Source organism: Crotalus tigris, unplaced genomic scaffold, assembly GCF_016545835.1.
Source record: "Crotalus tigris isolate CLP2741 ecotype Arizona unplaced genomic scaffold, ASM1654583v1 scf7180000017841.2860490, whole genome shotgun sequence".
NCBI classification, from domain to species: Eukaryota; Metazoa; Chordata; class Lepidosauria; order Squamata; family Viperidae; genus Crotalus; species Crotalus tigris.
Window position 1 is genome coordinate 467267 of NW_024096667.1, and position 22024 is coordinate 489290.

A 22024-nucleotide genomic window follows, 5' to 3' on the forward strand; every position below is an offset into this window, starting at 1 on the left:
CTTCTATTATTACCATTACCAATAATTCATTATGTATACCAATTATAGATATATCTATTTACTCTGTAAAATAATTTTGAACCATAATAACCAAGAAACAAAATTATTTTTCCAACAGCAATTTAAAAATTGCATTCAATATCTAACGGAAATATCTCAGATTTTTAGAATATACTTGTAGATAGGGCTATACTATCAAGATTGCTAAACACACACACCCTTGAGTGGTTGTTTGAATTTTTATGGTTTAAATAGGTTAGCTCTGTAGTAGTAGTAGTAGTCATAATTTTTACTAGATACACAATTGGGTGACTAATACAAAAGAGATAGAATTTGAATTTTCTAAAGCAGGAATGTAGCATCTATGTCAGACATGTCAAACACAAGGCCTGAGGCCGGATGCGGCCCACAAAGTGGTTTCATGTGGCCTGCGAAGCCATCCTGGAAACAGTGAGGGAACGGTCCCCACTGCCTTGGCCCTGGCCGGCTGGGAGCCAATATACAATTTTGTGGTAGCCATCTATGCTGAAACGCATTCAGTCTTAGCTCCACAAGGCTGTCTAGAAACAGCGAGGAACCAGCCCCTGCTGTGTCAGCCCCGCTCCCTGGGTGCATGCTTGGGAGGTGTCACCCTTTGTGAGGAATGAAGAAATGGACCATGCCTTGGTGCTTGCCTCAGTCCCACCCCCTTCTGCCAGAGACCCTCATTTTTGTCCCACTCCTGCCCAGGCCCCCACAGGAACCCTTGATGCGAACGATGTAGAGCTGGCCATGCCCACCCAGTAGGCCACACCCACTCCATCCACGCCCACCAGTAGGCCACACCCACAGTCCCCCCCGAGGGCAACCGCAATGCTGATGTGGCCCTCAATGAAATTGAGTTTGACACTCCTGATCTATGCCTATGCTGAATCACTCTATTCATATAGGCGTCCTAGCAGATATTCTGTGAGAAGCGGTCAAATAAAGCATCAAATATATCATGTGAAAGAATAACTACATTTTTATTTAAAAAAAAAACCAGAATAGAAAATAGGTGGGAATAATTTTATTGCCTCTCTGAGGCAAAATCCATCAGAGAAACACTGACCACTAGATGGCAACAAAATATTTTTGGTGGTCTCTGAGATTGGCTGATTGCTTGCAGATATTTCACTACCTAACTAGGTAACACCTTCAGTAAGTAATGAAATGTATGCAAGCAAATAATCATGCTCAAAGAGCATTAAGGACTCCACATGTCAATCCTGAGCTATGTATATTCATGTTTATTGGAAGCAAAAAGTTAGTCTCTTGGGCATGTTTTGCTTGCTGCCTAGTTAATTCTCTAGAATTTTGCAGCCCAAATAGGGTAGATCTAAATTTAGAACTTCGATCCACAGAGCATTATACAAATTATATATAAATTGCCTACACTAACATTCATGTCATATAACCATGTTTAGTTGCTACAGAATCATTGGGGAAAATCTCATAATCACAGCCTACAATTTAATAACATCTGTCAATTATTCTCCAAGAGGTGCATCAAATTATCCCCAACATTAATTATTCCCTACTAAGAATGGTAAACTTTTGCCTCTCAAGAATTATTTTTTTGAATGTTTATTTTTTTCACCCTCTTCCTTTATCAACATTCCCTAACACAAAATATTTGCATAACCTTAGCTTACTTATAGATTGTAGACACTATATTCAAAGGACAACAATAAAAAATGTTTTTGAATGATGTGCTTAATTAGATTCTCTTTACCTAGTTTAGGACTTGTGTAGAAAACAGATAATGTTTTAGATCATATTTATGTAGAAAAATTGAAAATTCAAATAGACTCACGAATTTTTCAGTACCACTATAGAAGACAATGTAGCTTAGAAAAACCTTGGTGCACCCAACAATGTATTTGTTGTCTTAGTCTTGACCAGTTGAAGTTTCTGAATGCATGTACTATAGAGCAGGGGTCCTCAACGTTGGCAACTTTAAGACTTGTGGACTTCAATTCTCAGAATTCCTCAGCCAGCTTTGCTGACTGAGGAATTCTGGGAATTGAAATCCACAAATCTTAAAATTGCCAATATTGAGTACCCTTGCTACAGAGTGTGCTGTAGTAATCCACACAGTAACAGGAATGGGCATAGTGCCCAAAATGGATCTATGGAAAGACTTCCCTGGTAATGACTTCCACCTGCTTCTAAAGAATGAGTTGTAAGTCCAGAAAAAACCAGTCTGCACACCAACTCTAGCTGAGGACTGTAACCCCATTTAAAATTATTGGTGTAATGCAGACATGTCAAACACAAGGCCCTGGGGCCAGATGTGGCCCACGACATGGTTTCATGTGGCCCACAAAGCCATCCTGGAAACAGTAAGGGAATGGCCCCCGCTGCCTTGGCCCTGGCCCAGGCCGGCCGGGAGCCAATGTACAATTTTGTGGTGGCCATCTATGCTGAAACGCATTCAATCTTAGCTCCACAAGTCCATCTGGAAACAGCGAGGAACGAGCCCCTGCCGCATCAGCCCTGTCCCCTGGGTGCATGCTGGGAAGGTGTCACCCTTTGTGAGGAATGAAGAAATGCACCATCGCCTAGGCCAGCAAATGGCCCTTGCCTACTTCACATATCTGGCTTGATGGGCTCCGGGGGAGGGGTTTCAGCAGGCTCTTCCAGTGGACCATGCCTTGGCGCTTGCCCTGGTCCCACCGCCTTCTGCCAGAGACCCTCAGATCTATCCCACTCCTGCCCTGGCCCCCACAAGCACCCTTGACGCAAATGATGTAGAGCTGGCCATGCCCACCCAGTAGGCCACACCCATCCTGGCCACACCTACCCGGCCCGAGGACAATTGCAATGCTGATGCGGCCCTCAATGAAATTGAGTTTGACACCCCTGGTGTAATGGCTCCAGAATTGGGGGGGGTCATAAACACTAAGGGCACTCATTCTTTGTATGGTTGAGTTGTGACTTGTTCTTCTCCATCCAGACCTACATAGCCTCCAAGTACTGAGTAAGCACTTCTATAGCATTAATTCTCTATCCAGAGTTGGAGACGTATGTACAGCTAGGGTTCATCAGTATATTGGTGAATTGGATGGAAATGTTAACTTACCAAAGGAAGTCAGGCTTCCTCCTTTTTTATATCAGCATGCAGAAGTTTTATTCATGTGGGCATTCAAATGGAGTTTCATTAACGAATTTTAATTATTTTAATGAAAATTTTCATTAATTTTAATTCTATTATTTTACTTTTATGCTTTGAGCACCATCTATTGATAGAAAGAGGGTGTAGTCACTCAATAAAAATAAATAAAACTGAAAATTAGCATACCTGGATCTCCTTTTATTGCTTCAGATATTTCAAAAGTATAGATTTGGCATTCAGATCAACATCTTCTGGAAGCTAGAGTCCCACTATATTGTTAGGGACACCTCACCATCGCTAATTCTTATTTTGGTGTAATACTTCATAAAATATGATTTGAAAAGTCATTTTCTGAAGGTACTTTCCACAAGCAGGAAGACTGCTGAGAGCCTTGCTAAATAATTTAGGGCATGGTTTCCTAAGCTTTTTGTCATCACATCTCCTTTAGTGAAATCTTAATGTACACACCTTCCCTGAAAATCTAAACATTGAAATCAATAATGGAAACAATGCAGTTCAACTTTATTAATGCAATAAATAAATAAACAATGCAATTAAGCTACAAAGACATAAAAATGAACAATGAAAGATTGTACTTCTGCCATATCATGTTATTGAAAATAATATTTATTGAAAATAGTATTTAGAGAAAGGTGGATTTATCATAACAAGGTACAGATAAAAGATTTTTCACACATTCTTTGGACTCTCTCTGGACTCAGTCTGCACCAACCCAAGGGAGGTACACCTCATAGTTTGGGAAACCGTGACTTAGGGGGAAATAAATTAAAATACATACTTTTTTTAAATGGAGTGCATCTTCTTCTTCTTCTTTAAATTCATCCTGCCTTCAGATGAAACCCTTTTATTTCTTTCCTTCTCTTTCTAATACCAAAGATAATAACACTCTGTATAAATTTAGGCTTACAATAGGTGCTATATACTGACTATAAACATAATTCAGACAAAAAACAGGAATTATGAGAGTTGATCTGAGCTTGAAGCTCTAGAGTAGGGGTCACCAACCCCGATCCACAGCCCATTACTGGGCAGTAATTGGTCATGGCCCAATGGGAACCAGGCCAGACAAATGGTGGGTGAGCACACTAAGCTGCAACTACACAATTCCTTCCCCTCTCCCCCGTCTGTCACTGCCACCACCATCACCGGTCTCCAGAGCTGGAAAGGTTGGGGACTGATGCTCTTGAGTTCTGCTTCCAGAAGTAATGTTTGAGTTGAAGACTGCTTAAAATTCAGTTGCATCCATTGCTAGATTATGCAGAGCCTATTCTAGAGTCACTCATTTACTACTCCAACCGTCCTGTCTCCAACCTCTTCTTTGTGGGGAAGGTTGTAGAGAAGGTGGTGGCATCCCAACTCTTGCGATCCTTGGATGAAACGAATTATCTGGACCCTTTTCAATCTGGTTTCAGGCCCAGCTACAGCACTGAGATTGCTTTGGTCGCACTGACCGATGACCTCTGGCGAGCCCGGGATAGGGGTCATTCCTCTATCTTGGTGCTTCTTGACCTCTCAGTGGCTTTCGATACCAGGGACCATGGTATCTTTCTGTGTCGTCTCGGAGAGGTGGGGGTGGGCGGCACCGTATTGCAGTGGTTCTGCTCCTACCTCTCTGACAAGTCAGTGTTGGCGGGTGGACAGAGATCGACCCCTAGGTGCTTCGATTATGGGGTGCCTCAGGGCTCGGTCCTGTCCCCCCTACTTTTTAACATCTACATGAAACCGCTGGGTGAGATCATTTGGCGACACAGGGTGAGGTATCATCAGTATGCGGATGATACCCAATTGTATATCTCCACCCTGTGTCCTTTCAGTGAAGCAGTCGATGTGATGTGCCGGTGCCTGGAAGATGTGAGGGTCTGGATGGGGGTGAACAGGCTTAGACTCAACCTTGACAAGACTGAGTGGCTCTGGGTCTTGCCCCCCAAGGGTCATCCTGATGGTCCATCATTAGTCCTGGGGGGGGTAAATTTACCTCCCTCAGTGCAGGCATGCAACTTGGGTGTCCTCCTGGACTCACAGCTAAATTTGGAACAACATCTATCGGCTGTGGCCAGGGGGACCTTTGCCCAGGTTCGCCTGGTGCACAGTTGCGGCCTTATTTGGACCGGGAGGCTCTACTCACGGTCATTCATGCCCTTGTCACCTCAAGACTGGACTATTGTAATGCGCTCTACATGGGGCTACCCTTGAAGAGCGTTCGGAGGCTGCAGTTGGTTCAGAATGCAGCCGCGAGAGCGATTGTGGGTGCACCAAGGTACACCCACGTGTCACCTATCCTCCTCGAGCTGCACTGGCTTCCTGTGGGTCTCCGGATGCAATTCAGGGTGTTGGTTATCACCTTTAAAGCCCTTCATGGCTTAGGACCAGGTTACTTACAGGACCGCATACTGCCATATAGTTCCCAGAGACCGGTGAGGTCCCACAGATTGGGGCTTCTTCAGGTCCCGTCGGCCAGACAATGTCGGCTGGCGGGCCCTCGGAGAAGGGCCTTTTCTGTGGTGGCTCCGACCTGGTGGAATCAACTTCCCCCCAAGATTCGAACTACTCCCACCTTGCCGGACTTTAAGAAAGCCATTAAAACTCTCCTGTTCCGGCAGGCCTGGGGTTGATGTCCCCGGGGGGGGGCGGGATACGATTGGGACATGCTGTATGAATGCACTTATTTTATTGTTTTATTGTTATATTTATTGTTTTAATTTTGTACGCCGCCCTGAGTCCGTAGGGATTGGGCGGCATATAAATTTTATTAATAAATAAATAAATAAATACTCACATCCAAACAGGACAAGAGAATTATGTTGCTATTGTTGTTGTTATTATAACTGTTATCTTTAAAAATCATATACAATAATAAGTATGGCGCCCGCGTTTGCCCTGGGCTGCTGGAGCGAGCTCCGGTGATTCGGATTTAACTTTGAATCCGAGTCTGGAGCTTGCTATTTTTCCCCCAAAACTGGGGAAAAAACCCCTGGGAGCTGGGGAGAAAGGCACAGCAAGCAGTCTCTGCTGATGCCTTCTTCCCCCCCCCACCAGAGCCCTGGGAAAGGGATGGGAAGCTGGAGGAATTTACACCCCCCCCACACCCCACCTTTTAAAATAACTTGAGATCACAAATGATCTCAGTGCCTGTGGGGAAATTGTTAAAGGAAGGTAGACAATTTAAAATAGCCAATAATTTAGGGAGAATCTACCAATGAATTGCTCTGACTAACCTGAAATCTCTGAGAGCCAAGCCAACATGAGTCTGCAAGAGCTGAGACCAAGTTAAGAATGGATCCCCTGGCAAGAGGGAGCGTGTCAAATTTGGCTACTTGGTTTCAAGAGCAGACAGACAGAGAAACCCATCGGTGGATTCTCCATCTCTTGTACTGGAGAAAAGAAGAAATTAAACATAAAATACAATGGCAGAAAAGGAATAACATGACTAATTTCAACTGGAAAATAAAATAATAAAATACCTACCTTCAATGGGTAAATAACCAAAAGCAATGGTGAAAGAGGATTGTTTTAAGTTCCCTTTTTAAGGGCAACACCGAAGAATTCGTTGAATGCCCCTCCATCCAAACACACACACACACACACACACACACACACACACACACGCACACACAAACATTTAGTAGAAAATGCATCAGGCAGAGGGGTTTGATATTCATTTCTAAATATATATTTTGCCAGGAGTATTTCCTATAGATACTTTCTGATTTGTTTCTGGGCATGGAGTAAAGAACTAGTCATTATGCTTGTAAAGACTTAAGTGGCTTATATTTAAGTTATTTAAAAAAATAAAAAATTGTCTGCAGCATGAATCTACTCATGCAATATATGCAACAGCAGAAGTTTTTTTTCTGCAATCTATCCCCTTCAAAAATGAACTTGGTAGATAATCCAAAACAATTCTTTTTATTTTTGACTTTCAGATTGCATCATTTTCCTCCAAAGAAATTTCCTTCCTATATTTTGAGTTTTAGGAGAGCAGCAAAGACTTTTGTTTCTTTTATCTAAAATCCCTTTTATCTATTTTAACATCCTACACAGGGATGTAGTTATTTTAGGACTGACCCAATTGTTTATGACTCTCTTGTTTTAATTATTTCACTAATCCATTGTAACGGTTTTAACTGTATTATTTTCTTTTGTATTTTGAAGTGGAAAACCACCTTAAAAACACTTTGGAGGCTGATGATTCAGATCAGACCAGCAGATAAAGACTTGCCTCCTGGACATTTCACCAGGACACACAGGGACCAATAAAGTCCATGTGTCTTATAATTTAGTGTCTTATGGGCTTATGAGCACCAATTTGGTGTAGTGCAGGGGTGGGCAACCCAAAACACTCAAAGAGCCACTTGGACCCGTTTCCCACCAAAAACAAAACACTGGGAGACGCAAAACCCTTTTGATATCTAAAATGAAGCTAACACTGCATATATCCTTTTTTTACCTTTATTATAAGTGTGTGTGTTTGTGTATGTGTGTATAATAAAGGTAAAAAGGATATATGCAGCATTATCTTCATTTTAGATGTCAGAAGGGTCCCTGTCTCTCTGTGTCTCTCTCTTTCTCTCCCTCTCTCTTTTTTTCTCTCCCCCTCTCTCTCCCCCCCTCCCTCTCTCCGATCTTCTGCTTACCTAGCAAACTGGCTTCAAGCTGTTCTCCAACAAACTCAGGAGTAGGCAACCTTGGCTCTTTTATGACTCATGGACTTCAACTCCCAGAATTCCTAAGTCAGCATAGCTGGGCTAGCTAGCTCTCTCCTGCCCTTCCTGTTTCCTGCTTCCTGCAGAGACGCAGCAAAGGGAGGAGCTCAGCCCAATAAGCTTTTCAGCTCCTCGGAGAACACTGTGAGTCCACTCTCTTTTTTACATACAAACACACACACACACACACACAAACACACACGTAGAGAGAGAGAGGGGGGGGAGAGAGAGGGAGAGAGAGAGGGAGAGAAAGAGAAAGAAGCAGGGAAGCGCAAGTGCCTCTCTTTGTCTCTGTCTCTCTCTGCAAATGGCAGAGGAGGCTGGGAGCTGCAGGGGAAGGCTCAAAGAGCCACATGTGGCTCCAGAGCCGCAGGTTGCCGACCTGTGGTGTAGTGTTACAAGGATAAGCTACAAACTAGGAGACTATTAATTCCAGTCTCATTTTAGGAGTGAAGCCAGAATGAGTTTGGCCAGTCATCATCTCTTAGCCCTACCAAGAAAGCAATAGCAATCCATTTCCGAAAAGCCTTGCCAAAACAACTACAGGGGCTAGTCTAGGCCATCACTAGGAGTCAAAGTTGCCTTAAAATTCCAAATATGTTTATATTTATCCACTTATATCTGTTTTCAGTGTAAAGTAATAAAGCTGACTTTTCTTCTCCCTTCTTTTTTATCAGAATAAACAAAATGGCATGATTAGAGCAATAGCAATAGGACTTAGACTTATATACCACTTCACAGTGCTTTAAAGCCCTCTCTAAGATGTTTACAGAGTCAGCACATTGCCCCCAACAATCTGGGTCCTCATTTTATCAATCTCAGATGGAGGGGGCAATGTGCTGACTCTGTAAACCTCTTAGAGAGGGCTTTAAAGCACTGTGAAATGGAGGGAAGGCTGAGTCAACCTTGAGGTGGCCAGGATCAAACTGATGGCAGTCAGCAGCATTAGCCTGCAATACTGCATTCTAACCACTGTGCCACCACAGAGAGAAGGCAATACTAATTCCCCAATGCAACGGAAACCACTAGAATGTAATCAAGTGGCTTTGGAAGCAATAGTACTGATGCCATTGTATAAAATTGATCTAATAATGTAAGTAATATACAATTAAGCTAAATCACAGTTGGACCATAAGAAAGACTGATTACTGAAGAACTGGTGCTGGAGAATCCTCTCGAAAGTCTCTTGGACCTCAAGGAATCAATCAGTCAATCCTAAAGGAAATCAACCCTGTTCTTCAGAAGGACAGATGCTAAAGCTGAAGTTCAAATATTTTGGCCACCTAATGAAAAGAGAGAACTCATTGGAAAATATCCTGATGTTGGGAAAGACTGAAGGGCAAAGGAGAAGGGAACGGAATAGGATGAGATGGCTGGATAGTGTCATTGATGTAATGAACATGGATTTGGGCAAATTCCAGGAGACAATGGAGGATGAGGAGCCTGACGTGCTATGCTCCAGCGACTGAACAATAAACAACCTAAATCACATGCACTGATTGGAATATGTAGATCTGATAGCATCACAAAGCTATAGATATCCTTCATATAAGGAAATAGAATAAAGTCGGACTATGTTTCACATCAACTGCTTAATAGAAAAGCAGTAAAATGTTATGTGTGTTTGTGTGTGCATGTGCGTGTGTGTGTGTGTGTCTGTGTGTGTGATGTTAAATAAGGCAATTGCAGCTAGAGGCAGTCAGGATAGCAGCTGTTTCTATTCACCTAATTGAAGATGGGCTAAATAGACATGACTTAACTCCCTTAAATCAGAACATATCACCTTAGTTCCACATTTTGAACAAGCAACGGAATTAGACCCCAATTCCATTATGCATGATGAGCATTTGAAGTAAGAAATAACTAATAAAGGCACCTCAGATTTACAGTCATTAACATCTGAGTTCAAGTGCAATGTTATTAAGTTCAGTGGTTCTGGAATTCACTTGGTTTCATTACCTGGATATAATTGAATTTCCACTGGATTAATAATTTACTTTAGCTTGAATGGTTTGGCAGTTGGTCCCTTTTGATGAAAGTAGAAAAAAAAAACTGATTTTGAACTCTGTATCAGGAATTCTAGAAAAATACACAAACACACTTATGAGTCCTCATTAATAGTTACCTAATGTTTAAACACAATCTTTCTTCTCTGTGGGTATTACTAAAATCAGACTTTCCAAGTGCATAAATTATAATAACACATTTAGATTATGAAGGTTCTATACAATAGAACAATTGTATCAAAGGACGAAAAGGTGACTGATGGACCTGCTGGGACAAATTGGAAGCTACTGGGAGATATAGGAGTTATAGGAAAATGATTTTCATAGGTTTCATGTTTTATGTACTCCTATCAAAGGAACTTATACATTAAAAATGCAGATTAATAGTAGCAGCAGCAGTAGTAGTAGTAGTAGTAGTAGTAGTGTTGGAAGAGACCTTGAAGGTCTTCTAGTTCAATCCCCTGCTGAGGCAGGAAACTCTATATCATTTCAGACAAATGGCTGTCCAGTCTCTTCTTAAAAACTTCTAGTGTTGGAGCATTCACAGTTTCTGGAGGTAAGTTGTTCCACTGATTAATTGTTCTAACTGTCATAAAATTTCTCCTTAGTTCTAGGTTGCTTCTCTGTTTGATTAGTTTCCATCTGTTGCTTCCTGTCCTGCCCTCAGGTGCTTTGGAAAATAGCTTGACTCCTTCCTTGTGGCAACCCCTGAGATATTGGAACACTGCTATCATGTCCCCCCCTTGTCCTTCTCTTCATTAAACTAGACGTACACAATTTCAGCAACCATTCTTAATATGTTTTAGCCTACGATCCCCTAATCATCTTTGTTGCTCTTCTCTGTACTCTTTCTACATGGTGGTGACCAAAACTCTATGCAGTATTCCAAGTGTGGCCTTACCAAGGCGTTATTAAATGATATTAATACTTCACGTGATCTTGATTCTATCCCCGTTAATGCAGCAGCACTCTGTTGGCTTATTTGGCAGCTACAGTGTACAATCTTTTTTTTTTTTAATTGAAAATTTTTAGGTTTTACAAAAAGAAAAGATTCCCCTCCCCCACACCCTCCCACCCCTCCCCTCCCCTCCCCCAATCTTCCCAGAGCTGAATACACGCTTAATTAAAAAAAAATTTAAAAAAAATCTTGAAACACTTATAAACCTACAGTGTACAATCTTAATGGGATTGGTATTTTTTTAAAAATAAAATAATTAGCAATTCTAGAATACTTTCCAAATTTTTTTAATAACAATTTCTTTAATAATGAACATTTTGTGTAACTTTGCTTCTCGGTGCATTTATAAGAGTGGATCTAATACAGTGGTGGCGAACCTATGGCACGGGTGCCAGAGGCGGCACTCAGAGCCCTCCTGGGTCTTCAGCTGGGTTTTATAAAACCTTTTTGCTTTAGGCCTCTGCCACCGTGTGCAAAAAAAAAAGTTTCAATCAGTCAATTTCAACTTCTTGCGGTAAAAAAAAAAGATCTTGCAAAGTTGGAATTGATTGATTGAACTTTTTATTCCCACCCAGTCTGCCGTTACCACTGCAGCCATGCCCACCCAATGGGCCACACCACCCAATTGGCCACGCCCACCCAATGGGCCACACCCACCCGGCACTGGACAATGCATAAGTGGGTTTTGGTTTGTAGTTTGGGCACTCAGTCTCTAAAAGGTTCGCCATCACTGATCTAATATATGTTCCTTCTGTTTGTGTGTGTGTGTGTGTCTATGTGTGTGTTCTCCCTTTGTGTCTGTGTTTTGCTTGTTTGTTTACCTGCACTAAGAGGCACAGGGAAGACATATTTTTCACTCTGGATTACATGACCAGGAATGAGGATAATTCAGAATAAAACAATCATCAACATGAATTGTTGATCAAATCCTTCTCCCATTGGGATACATTGGGGAAATAGTTCCAGAAATATTTCTTTCTGCAGCCTCCAGCTGGATCCAGATATTTTTTTTAACTTAAACTCATGACAGATTGGCAATATTATTTCTAAAATTGCACATGTAATCTTATACAAAAATACCACAATCTTATAAGATTTAGACTGTGAGATTCCATTATTGGGAAAATCTTGCAAGAACACTAAAATGCTGAGAATCTTGTAGCACTATGTGCTGACCTCTTCTTATTTGGGATCTAATTACTTATAAACATAAACATGAAACATGAGTAAATAGCTATACCAGAATACGTTAAAGCAGTCATCTGTTTTCCCTAATGCACATGCTAAAAAGAATATTTCTCCAATATATCAATAGTTGCAAACATATTTACTTAAGGATATTAATTTGAAATCTCATTAGCATGTAGAACATAAAAATATCAGCATATAACTCTGTTATGGTCTCTAACTTACTGAACATTAAAATCAACATCAAATTGCATTAAAATCAGAAATAAATATGACATTCTTTCACATTCCTGCTATAATCAGATAGGTTATAGACAATCATGAAATCTTCAACACAGTCTAGCACCATGACATGACAATTACAGATATTTGCATCATTTGAACTCCTCTCTCAAATGAAATAAACCAATTGGGTGATTCCTACATCCCAAGATTTTGCTTGGTTGTTAACTGAACTGTGGACAACTATCAAAGAGATCAATTTACAGATAAAAAATAGGACATCCATATACTTTGCTGAGCCATTCACAGTTCAAAAATCCCATATATTCTCTGAAAATTCCATCAAATCTTCTACATTTGTTTTTTTATTTGTATTGTGTTTTAATGAATAACTCAAAAAGAAGAAGAGAACAAAAAATAATGATGGTTATATTATATATTGTCAGAGAAAAAAGGGGGAAAAACATAAAAATGCTTTAACAAAAAAAGTGAAAAATGCAACAAAGAAAAAAAATAAAATGTACTAAGTATGCAGTTCAAAAGAATATTATCCTCTGAAAATTGTAGCTTTTGTCACACAATCATATTTACAATATATAATCTGCTCCTTTCTTCCAAAACTTGATAAATAAAGGATATTATAGAAACAAATGCTTTAAAGCATTATCTGTATTGCATAATTGTGCTTAATATTTATTTTCAGAGTATTCGTCTTCCCCAAAGTTTAAAGTTAAATGACTCCCATATATGGCTATTGGAAGAAACCTCTCTCTATATCAGTGGTTCTCAACCTTGACAATTTTAAGGCATGTGGACTTCAACTCCCAGAATTCCACAGCCAGTATTGCTGGCTGTGGAATTCTGGGAGTTGAAGTCCACATGCCTTAAAATTGTCAAGGTTGAGAAACACTGCTCTATATCAAGAGTCTCCAACTTTGTGGACCGGTGGAGGGGGGGGAAGAAGAGATGGTTCTGTGCAAGTGGTGGAGGAGTGCATCCGCCACTCATACAAATGGAGATTCCCATGCGAGTGCCTGCTGCATGTTTAAATGGAGCTGTGCACACTCGCATACCCAGCCTCTTTTTGTGTGGTACGGGCCACAGTCTGGAGGTCAGGGACCCCTGCTCTCTCTTTTATTTATATTAAAGGTTACTGAACTGGATTTTTTTCTGGTATATACATACCTAAAAATTAATGGATTTAGTACAAATATGGGATTAATATTCCTTAAATGGATGGGTAATCAAGTTTCCATCTATTGGCATCATTTCTGATTTGCACCAGTTAATAGAATATCCTGCTATTTTGCTACAGCATCTATATTTTGCATCAATGAATATTCTACTCTCCTTTCAATTGTTGTTTCTACCAAACTGAATGAGAAAAAAAATGTGAGAAAATAAAGGTTTGACATTGCCTTACACTGCATCTTCTGCATATTTTCAAAGTGAGACCTCATAGGAGGTTGATGAGGTTAACGACTTGTGAAGAACACATGAGATGTTTGTTAGAGATTATACCGCTTGATTTATTCCTGGTGCCTAAAGGTTTCAACTGTTGTGAGGAAATAACAGAACTGTTCTGATTCACAGAGTTGATGTGGAAGAGACCGGAACTTAACATTTCAATTCAACACTTCTGTTGAGTTGTTCATTATTCTTCATCAATCCATCTACTTGTCCTGCTTGGCTTGTTGATTGAGCATGCTTCTCCTTTTTCCCCTTACTCCTCCAGGAAATCATAATCCCAATACTCTGTACAGCCAAGAATTAAACCAACTCTTCCTTGTGACCTCATAGGTGCTAAGTCTACATTATCTTTCTGCTTTCTTATTCAGATGTTATTTCCAGCAACTAGAAAGAAATAGAGCAATATGCCATTTATTTGAAGATACATTCAGGGTACTAGACATGATGTTCTCTCTCATTTAGGGAAATGGAAACTTAATCACAACTTAGAGCTAGAAAGAAGAAGCTTTATTTTGTCATATCTCTGGTATTCTCTCCCTTTTTATCCTCTTCCTTGTCCTTTAAATACCACTAATCACACAAGTGATTAGTTTTTCTCAAAGCTTGCATGCACTCATTCAATTCAGCCAAGATGAATTTAAATTAGTAAACTAATTCAGTCAAAAATATCAGACATTGTCCAAATGTTCAGGAAGTGAGGGAGCTGGAGGAAGCAAGGCAGACCACTGTTAAAATTTGGGTGAATATCTACAGATTGTGCCATAGGCAAAGTTCTCCATACCTGGAAAAGTAGAAAATGGTAGAAGAAAATTCTAATCTAACTTTCTCCATATTATTAGTTCTACTGTCATCATTCAGTGATGGTTGGCTGATTCTTTGGACATGTAATTTACAAGTCAGATTAAAAATACAAAAAATCTCAGGAGTATTGAATCGGGTAGATTATAGACAATCACAAAATGTTCAACACAGTCTAGCACTATAAGGCGACAATTACAGATATTTGTATCATTTGAACTTTTCCTTAAAATTAAATAAATCAACTAAATGATTCCTACAGCTTGGTTGTTAATTGAAGTATGGACCTCACAGTATATTGAAAAAGGGCATTTCATTTAAAGTAGGACTTATTTCTATCTTTGATCAGTAGGAAACCATTCCCTCTATAAGAGAAAGAAATATCAGATTTTCCAGACAATACACAACAAGTAAAATATATGCAAAAAGCAAGTTATATGCTTTGATCAAAATAAAATAATAAAAAAGAAAACCAGGTCAAGCCCAGGGACACTTAATTATAAGTTAAAATTAACATTTTCAAAATGTTTCAAAGGCACAGGTTAAGTCTGTCAAAAAAAATATTTTAAAATACAAGATTTTGGATAAAGGCTCAGTCTGTAAGTTGATCTGGTTCTAGATCCATTTCTCCATCCAGATCTTCTCACTAGCATTTTTCATATCTATAAGCCTGTTCTACTTTAAGAAAAATTAACACCAAGTCTGTAATTAATGTATATTTTGAATTAATTTTCTCATAAATTATATGATTATATTTATCTTAGAAAAAAATAATACACATTTCTAATTCTTATTTCAAAATAACTATTTTAAATATAATTATTGAACCTGGAACTCAATCCCAAAATATAAGCCTTGAAGTTTAAAGGATCTATCGAAAAAGTACTGCCAAGTCCCATTCAATTTACATAAGCCAAATTGCCCAAGAAAAGATCTCTGATACCTCAAAATGTTCATAACGATCATGAATATCATTAAATAATATCACTTTAACCCTCTGATTTTCATCTGTGCTCTAGGACATGAACCTGTATTGTAGAATAGTACCACCTCCATAATTTCTTTCTGGAAAGTTCTCATGCTTAGGGCTGAATATATGCTTATTAGGAATGAATTATTTCTCCGAGATGGAGATATTCTGATTTCTGTGTTTGCCCTGCTGCTTGCCTCATCAAAATTCTTTGCTGCAGAGGAAGATTGGTTCATTATTCATGCCATAGTATGATTTGGGATGAATCTAAGTAACTCAGCATGGAACTAATAAAACAAACCCTTCCTTTGTGAGAAAGGTGCAAGATAGAAGAATTAGCTTTCTGATCTCTTCTACATTTTAGTGACAGCTTTATAGTAATGAGAAATCTACTGTATTGAGTTTATACATAGCTGGTCAGCAATTGCCATGCTAGAAAAGTTTCAAGCATAGACTTTTGTTCTAGTCCATTGTCATCAGGAATCAGCTATAGAAGAATTCCCCAACCTTTCTGGCTTTGCAGACTGGCAGTGGGGGGGAGGGGGGGAGAGGGATGGTTCCATGCAAATAGCCGGCAAGCATGCACACAGCTCCATTTGTAAGAGCGGCATGCATTACACGCCTGCTGCTCACGTAAATGGAGCATGTGTGCTCGCCTACTGCTCGTGCAAGTGGGAATGTGCATGCACACATGGATGTTTGCCCGTTTCCACAGCCTGGTTGCAAACAGCTCATGGCCCACTATTGGGCCACGGCCCAGAAGCTGGGGATCCCTGAGCTATAGTATTTAAATATTTTGGACTTCTCAGGGCACTCAGGTATCATAATAACCATATATCAGGTCTTGTTCATTGGTTGGCATTTTCAGCACTCTTATTACAATAGTAAATGCAGCATATAAAATCTGTACAAGCAAACAAATTGGTAGCACATAGAAGGATTTCTGCTGCAGGCCAGAGCTATTTGTTTTGTGAAGCATCTGGATGTCCACAATGGAAACTGGGGAGAGCAATCAACCAATGCAATTGCTTTCCTTCAGAGGTTGTGGGTGCTCTAACACTGGAGGCTTTTGAAAAAAGACTGGATAGCCATTTCTCTGAAATGGTATAGGGCAGTGGTGGCGAACCCATGGCACATGTGCCAGGCGTGGCACTCAGAGCCCTCTCTGTGGGCACGCGCGCCATGCCCTAGAGATGGCAACTATCCTTCTTCAATCAGCCACCCTCTAACTCACTGAGGTCCCACGTGGCAGAATGCATCACAGCACAGCTGGTTTCCCTCTCCCCCATCCCATCCCTCCTGGCCTTGCATGCTCTCCTTTTCCCAGGCACAACCCACTGCATTGCCTCCTCAGCTGTCAACCAGCTATCCAGTTCAAAGGCAGCTTCTCTGAACTGCTGGTGGCGGGCTGCAGAGCCTCAGAGTGTGCTGGTTGAGGGGCTGGCAGGCTGTGGCTGCTGATGGACACTGTCGGCCCCTATGTGCTCGCTGGCCTCTGGGTGGAGGGGCTGATGATGTCAGGCAGCAGCCGCCCTGGCCCCTGCCTTGCCTTGTCCTGTGACAATAGCACCCCTGCCCTGCCTCGCCTCGCCTCACCCCACAGGACGAGCCTCTTGCCCATCATCCTACCTGCCAGAAACCCCCTGCATCTCCCCCAACCCTACCCGGCTCCCACTGGTGTCCCTCTCTACGAGTAACATCAAAGTGACCATGCCTACCTTGGCCACACCCACCCAGTCTGCCGTGACCATAGCCATGCTCACCCAGTGGGCCACGCTCACCTGGCACCCGGCAATACATAAGTGGGTTTTGGGTTGCAGTTTGGGTGCTCAGTCTCTAAAAGGTTCGCCACCACTGGTATAGGGTCTCCTGCTTGCAAAAGGGATTGGACTAGATGATCTCCAAGGTCCCTTCCAATTCTGCTATTCTATGTTCTATGAAAACCACATAGAGTAAACGTGGACTTTTGGTCTAGTCCAGCTGGATTATTTCCCTTACTTGTATCACTCTTTGATATTACACCAAAATGTCACAATGATCCTCAATTTCTGCACTGGATTTCTTGAGTATCAGCAAAGATAAGGTGATTTGCAAAATTACTGATGTACATACATGCACAGGCAGACACACACACACACACACACACAAACTTATTTTCACAGGAAACAGTTCTAGCCCGAGTTCGCAGTGGATGTGCACAAGACTGCTCAATTTTAATCAATATGGGAATAAGAAACTGAGTTGATATATTTTATGGTTGTTTTGAACTGAATACAGCGAAAAACCTATTTGACTGGAAATGAAGTGTATTCTTAAATGTATTTCTTCTAAAGTTCAAGTTGGTGTTTCTAGGACATATGAAGATCTTCATTTTATACTTTGACAATGACCTTTAAAAGAATGCTTATTTCTTTCTCATCAACAGATATCATTTTCGGGACATTTTTGATATGTCTACCCAATCATATGCAGATGATTTTTATTACCTTTCTTGAAATTTAAAAGTGCCTTCTGTAAATAATAATCTGCTAGGAATCTTGTGCACGGAATGACTTGTGCACTAGGATTTTTTTTAATGATACTGAAGACTAAAAACTTGGCGTTTTACTGTGTTTATGCATGGTTCAACAGCCATCACAAAAGTTCTAAAATACAAAATTAACCCCTGGCATGATTCTAACTGCTTTTGTTACTGTTCATTGTATGTATATATATATATATATATATATATATATTGTCCTACTATGAATGTTTAAAAAATGGCATATCCATGCTGGCAGGTTGCCCTCTTTCCAGAATAGGTCACCAATGAATTCTGGAAGAACGGATGAAATAAACCTGTACTGAACCCCAGTCATAAATGTGCCCTGTATATTTTTTCATTCCATATTAATAGTAGCATTAACCAGTTTATATCAGCTCATAGCCCATTATTTGGTTGGCCATCTTTATTTTAGTTTCTGCTAAGTCAGCAATTCTCAAATATTTTGGTCTTAAGATCCATTTACATTCTTAAAACCAACTGAGGACCTCAAAGATCTTTGGTTTATGAGGATAATATCCATCAATATTTACTGTGACAGAATAAATCTGAGAAATTTTTAAATATTTACGTATTTGATTTCGCAGATCCCCTGAAAAGGTCTTGGGGACCTCCAGGGAATCTAGACTACATCTTGAGAATTGCTATTCTAAGGAAATGCCTACACTTTGATTGGCTGCTGTACACAATGGAAGAACATTGTCTTGCTAAGGTTACTGGTCCTAACTTGCACCTCTATAATCTCTTCTGTATCTCCTGCTCTAATTATTTTGCTTTTTTTCCTCCTCTTAAGCTGTTTTTTTTAATGACTATGCTGATTCCATGGCACATTTATTCTGCAGAATTGCAAGATTTCATAATAAAAATAATAACAATCATTTTCCTTTCTGCCATTGCATTACAAGACACTTGAAAGTAAAGACACTTTCAAAAGCATCTCTACATGAAGTCAATGAAAATAAAAGAAAATCTGGATCAGCTTTATTCGTAATATAACTATGTACTGCCTCATTTAAAAATTGCTAGTATGTTCAATTAAAGTTCCTCGGTTAATCAAGAGCTAAGAGAGGAAGAAGTAGCTGTGAAACAATTATCAAAAACTGAAAATGCAAGTTATGATTTTATGTACTGTTTCTCTTCAGTTAACTTCTGTGACCGAAATTCTGTTCATTCTGTTTATTCTGTAACTGAAAAAACATAGACAAATGGAAATACAGAATAGAATTACAGATAAAAATAGACCTGCTATGTAAGGAAGATTTGATAATTTATTTTAATAAAATTAATGTATGTTTTAAATCCCCAGATGCCATATTTTAGATGAAAGCAGACACCTGAAAAGGAGCTATGAAGTGTTTGGAATACTTCTTGGGAAAAAAGAGAGCGTTGCTTTTTGAGAAACTCAGTTAGAAATCCGTATCAATAAGCAATTACATCATCTGATTTCTCTATAGGGGACAAAACATAAATACTCAATATAGTCCTTCAAATTAACTTTTTTCAATGTGTAAATTGGCATTCAATAACACTGTGCAATGTATAAAACCACTCAGAAGTAGACTTTGATTTATTCATGCAAGTACATCGTTAAGCCAGTGAGCAATACATGCTGATGGTGGTGATAAGGAGGAGAAGGATTAAAAACAAACTACACCCACATTTAAATATTGATTCTGAATAGGGTAAAGCTAGATAAAGGCAAAGATGGGGGAGGCACACACCAGCCTTATACCTAATGTTCCTGAACTAGTTGTGCCAATTGGAAAGACCGACTAGAAACTTCTACATGGGTATATTTGAATGTGAACTGGTTGGGAAGTCTGCTTCGTCAGATTTCCAATGACACAAAAGGTTCTATTTATGTACTCAAGAAAAACCTTCTTGCAGACTTCCCAAGAAAGGAAAGGTATAGATTTTTATGGATAGCCAAGCTTGAATGGGAACTTTGTATGAGGGGGAGGGATTTTGATGCTAGTCCCTGTCCTCCTTGTTATTATGTACTCTATTAAAGATATTATATATTGTTGTTTGCTTCAGGTGTAATGTTTATTCAATTGTCTCCATATTTTTTTTCACATAGCAATTATTGATTTTATATTTGTTAAACTATTTTATACTAAGTTTTTTTACAGTCTTGGTGTCTATTACAGTCCTTCCTTCCTTCCTTCCTTCCTTCCTTCCTTCCTTCCTTCCTTCCTTCCTTCTTTCCTTCCTTCCTTCCGAACAAGGCTATAATTGGCTTTTGAATAGCATGCTAAAAGAAAGGACAAAGGAGTGTGCACTTACAGTAAGAGAAAAAAGAGCGTTGTCTTACCTGAACGCTTTTTCTCAGCAGGATGGTGTAGACTCCACTGATTGGGTAATTTAATCCCATCTGCTCAGATTAAGACAAAAAAACTCTGCCATGCCTCCTTCTGGGTGTGACTTCCCAGTTTTGTCGAGGCGAAGCTAACAGACGTAAGGCTCCAAACAAAAAAGAAAGACACAGGCCTAGACTAACACTAACAGGGTGGGTGTGGAGTCTACACCATCCTGCCTAGAAAAAGCGTTCAGGTAAGACAACGCTCTTTTCTCCATCAGGATGGATGTAGACTCCACTGATTGGGACATACCAAAGCCACTCATGTCCCTATGTGGAGGGAGTCTAGGCTTGTGACCCCTGAGAACCCACTATTTGCTGTAGGACTCTCCTACCGAAAGCAGCCTCAGCTGCTGTAAATTGATCTATCCTATAATGTTTTATGAATGAGGAAGGAGAGGACCATGTTGCTGCCCTGCAAATCTCCTCGAGTGATGCCTGGGTAGACCAAGCCGCTGAGACAGCGGCACTACGTGTAGAGTGAGCGGTAATATGTGAAGGTACCGGAAGGGACTGGGAAATATAAGCCCTGGAAATACACATCCTAATCCACCGACCAATGGTGGAAAAAGAGACCTTCCGACCCATAGTAGAGGGTTGAAAGGACACAAATAATTCCTCGGACTTCCTGAAGGTCGAGGTTCGCTTAATGTAATGGCGCAGAGCCCTGTGCACATCCAACATATGCCACCGTCTCTCCAGATGATGGGAAGGGTTAGGACAGAAGTTAGGAAGGACTAGTTCCTGCGAGCGGTGAAACCCTGTATTGATCTTAGGAACAAATGCAGGATCCAACCTGAGGACCACTCTATCCTCATGGAACATGCAGAAGTCCTCCCTGACCGAGAGGGCCGCCAATTCTGAAATCCTCCTGGCCGACGTGATGGCCACTAGGAAGGCCACCTTCAATGTAAGGAAGTGAAGGGAGCAAACTTTCAGAGGTTCAAATGGAGAGGACGTTAAAGCCTGTAACACCTTAGACAGGTCCCAGGATGGATAACGATGAACCGTGGGTGGCCCTATATTGGCCGCTCCTTTGAGAAAGGCACTGACTGCTGGATGTTGCCACAGGGAAACCTGGTTGTCACAGGTAAGAACTGTCGACAAGGCTGCTATCTGCCTACGTATGGTGCTGGTTGACAGACCTCTAGTTACCCCCTCAAGTAATCTAATATGTCTGGGATGGAGACAGAGAGCGGTGAAAGCCAAGATCAAAAACTTCTCCAAGTGGCGTCATAGATTCTGTTGGTCGAGGAACGCCTCGAGGCCTGGATGACGGAAATAACCCCAGAGGAGAAAAACTGTTTGGTCAGACTCTCCCTCTCAAGTGCCAAGTGGCTAATTGGAGCCACTGTGGATCCGGATGATGGAGGTTCCCCTGGCTGAGAGCTACTCGGTCCGGGAGAATCTTCCATGGAAGTGAAATTGACAGGTCCACCAGGTCGGCAAACCACGGGCATCTTGGCCAAAATGAAGCCACTAAAATTAGCTCTGCCTGTTCCTGGATGAGCTTGCGAATCGTCGCTTGTATTAGTGGAAGAGGAGGGAATGCATAAAGTACGCCCTCCAGCCATCTGCTCTGGAGGGCGTCCGTTCCCTCCGCCCCCCTCGCTGGAAACCTGGAAAAAAATCTGGGGAACTGTGTGTTGTT

General features: G+C 40.7%; 1 protein-coding gene across 10 annotated transcripts in view; it reads right to left on the reverse strand.

The window, feature by feature from the left end:
• LRRC4C (leucine rich repeat containing 4C) overlaps positions 1 to 22024 on the reverse strand; it is an 817554-nt gene that overhangs the window by 114122 nt on the left and 681408 nt on the right. The window contains exon 1 of one of the 10 annotated variants that reach the window (XM_039343318.1): positions 7792 to 7814. The exons of the other annotated variants lie outside the window; for them this stretch is intronic. The gene's annotated coding sequence lies outside the window, so the exon portion shown is untranslated. Of the gene's footprint in view, positions 1 to 7791; positions 7815 to 22024 lie in introns of those variants that run through there. 10 annotated transcript variants of the gene reach the window in all.